The sequence below is a fragment of the Ctenocephalides felis genome, unplaced genomic scaffold, assembly GCF_003426905.1.
Source record: "Ctenocephalides felis isolate EL2017-DRISC unplaced genomic scaffold, ASM342690v1 CF-g0.4_SCAFFOLD_02879, whole genome shotgun sequence".
NCBI lineage: Eukaryota > Metazoa > Arthropoda > Insecta > Siphonaptera > Pulicidae > Ctenocephalides > Ctenocephalides felis.
This window is the reverse complement of record NW_020539033.1, coordinates 1-3087: the sequence shown is the minus strand read 5'-3', so window position 1 is coordinate 3087 and position 3087 is coordinate 1. Positions and strand designations below refer to the sequence as shown.

The window sequence follows — 3087 nt, the reverse complement described above, 5'->3', positions numbered from 1 at the left end:
ATCTAAAAAACATTTTTAAAATTTTTGAAAATTTCCCCATGCTATCCAAAACTTTGATTGAATTGCGCACTATCTAAAAGACAATATTAAGAGCTAAAACTTATAGGAGATTTTTTTCATCAATTTGGAAGCATTTGAGCCCTGGGAGTAAGAAAATTTGAAAACGTCCATATTAAGGACCACCCTAATATATATACAGGGTGGCTGATATGTTTTACAACCAACTTCAGACTGCTATTATTTCTAAACCATTCGTCAGATAGCTGACAGATTTATTCCAGTGATAGTTCATTTTGTTGTTTACAAGCCTACAAAAGCATTTTGATCTATTGCATTCAGAAATAAATCGTGATCGAATTAAAGCGTGATAGTGTGATTGTTTTATATTTGGCTGGAAAACCACAAGTGGCTATTCGTTTGAGCCCTCCAGCAATTAAATGCAAATATTTTTTTTTATTTCTTTTTTCTAGTTTTTTTGTTTCTTGTTTTCCTAACCGTGATACTGGCAGTGTTGCGTCGCGTCCAAAAAGTGAACGCTAACAGCACTAGAAATGATCCGAAAAGTGAAGGCAAGAATTGGTCGGAATCCACGCCGCAGTGGTAAGAAAATGGACAAACATTTCGGCCGCAGACCATGGACATTCCAACAGAACTGCTTAAAAAAGATGTTCATTTCGACGGCCCAATGGTTATCAAATTCTCCGATTCACAATTCGTTGGACTTTGGAGAGTGAGATTCGCACTAAAAAATACCAAAGAGTCGATCATCTCAAGAAGGCGAATCGCCAGGAATGAGTCAAAGAACCGCAGAGCCACTTTCGTGCAGCGTGTGATGGCTGTTTGTCGGCCGTTTGAAATTCGCAATTCGTGCCAAAGGCGGCCAATTAGAACAAATTTAATATCTAAACTGATTCTAAAATTTGATGTTATTTTCGACATTTTTGCATCTGAACAATAGAATTAAAAAATAATGAAAAAAATAAAGCGCTTTACTTTGTTGCATTACATATCAGCCACCCTGTATATATACCAATTTTCATAGATAATTATAATTGACTGCCAGTATATATATACTCCTTTTATGTTCACTATTCAAGTAGTATTTTCTTAGAGAGTAATTTAATATTGTCTAATTACCATGGTTACAGAATGCATTTGAAAAATCTTATCTTAAAATAATTTATGTCTTCTAACATATGAGTTTATAAAACATTGTTATTAACAAGTTCAACTACAAGTTCAGCCATTTTTTCTCTGCAATGTGAATTAGCACTGACAGGTACGATGGGATCATATTGGGCTTCTTCATCTGAGATATAGAGATCTGGAGCATCATCACTGTCACAAGTCATTATTGGGAGCATGTCCAAAGCCAGGCCAAGCCCGAAAAGACCACAACGGTGAAATTCTTCTTGTAAGCTATTAGATGAAGAGAAAACGATTATGAATTCCAATGATAAAGAGAAAACATATGAATTATGTGTTGGGAATAGATTTTCAATGATAATTTGCGATTTGGTAGACGAAGTAGTTGCCATAATATTTGAATTAAAAAAATCTGGTCAAAGGATAAGAGATGGTCATAATTAATGGATTCCTTCAAATAAAACTTCGTAGAAGATTTCTTCAGTTATAGAACAATTTGTTTCAATTAGCTGACTAGAATAAATGCAAGTTCCAATTTGACTTAATTGTGATAATAAAATTCTTATTGTAATTGTGATAATGATGATTATAATCTATTATCTACGATCAGCTTGATGATTTTAAGAAAAAATGTGTTCTAGATGTAAATATTGTTTAAAAATACTTACGCATTCCAAAGAGCATCACTATCCTGCAATAAATCGCTCAATGGTCCCATTTCTGACAAAGTACTGAACAATTCATTGTGATATTCTCTCAAAAGATTCTGTAGATGCTTAGACCGTAGTGTACTTGATGTGCAGATGTAGAGTAAATTTGCTAAATCCAAAGCCAGAGATCCGTAGCGTACCATTTGAAAATCGAGTAGACATATCTATAAAAATAATCCATTTAATTAAAAAACAAAAAGTTAACCGCTTTCTTTGTACCTCCAGAATATTTCCAGCATCCGAACACTTAAACATGATGTTGTTGGTCCAGCAATCACCATGACAAAAGACTGCTAGAGGTTCACGAGGTGCAACTAGATCTACCATCCGATCGAAAAATGAAGATTCATCAGAAGTCTCAACGAAAGCTCTAAATCTGTCCAGGTATTTAGAGCAAGAGTCTTATTCGATAAAGCTTCTCGGACCTATAAATTAATATTACATCACAATTTAATTATTTATTATACATAAAGTGTATAAAAGTGTCTATGTTTACCATGGCTACTGCGTTTTTGGTGGCTGCTTCATAATATCCGCTATACCATTCTTTATTTTCATTGGCAAACATTCCTTCCGCAATTGTTTGACGTAACTGATCGACCTCTTCGGGAAAATGATGCTGTAATAAAAACATAATATTAAACAAAGGTTAATTGCAATTTTCTGAAATTTTTGGCATATCTTATATCCAAAAAAATTTTATTATATGGAGATTGTCACTACATCTCAGATTTCTGAAATCCATTTTATATAATAATATTTTTCATGATTTGCTGTTATAATATGCTGCTTTGGCGAAAAATGACAATAAACAAGTTTTGTTTGTGTTTTTTAGTATCTTATTAATTATTATACCTTCATTGCAATGCCAATGATAAAGCGTGATATCGGCCAGTTCTTTTAAAATTGCTGATGAACATTGAACTACTGTTAATCCTAATTTGCGATCTACCATTTTGAATCCACGATGTTTTAGATCTTCTGCAATAGGAATAAAAATGTTTGTAATTTTTGTAAATACATTGCATTGTTGGGAAAGTTTTAATTTTTTACCAAAAGAGCACAAGCTTGTTATCATAATTGAGCCGTTCATTTTGAAAGTGACATTAGTCTATTTTTATCTTTTATGAAGTTGGACACTTGTGACATTTATAATTATACTGAACCGTCAAATAAGTATTTTGTATTGTACTATACTTAGATAATTTGAAAATTATATCAAGCACATTTT

The 3087-nt window shown here is 32.6% G+C and overlaps 1 pseudogene; it reads right to left on the bottom strand.

Annotated features, from left to right (window-relative positions):
- Positions 1-1202: 1202 nt before the first annotated feature.
- On the bottom strand, positions 1203-2837 carry LOC113381414 (annotated as a pseudogene).
- Between the last annotated feature and the right edge of the window lie 250 nt (positions 2838-3087).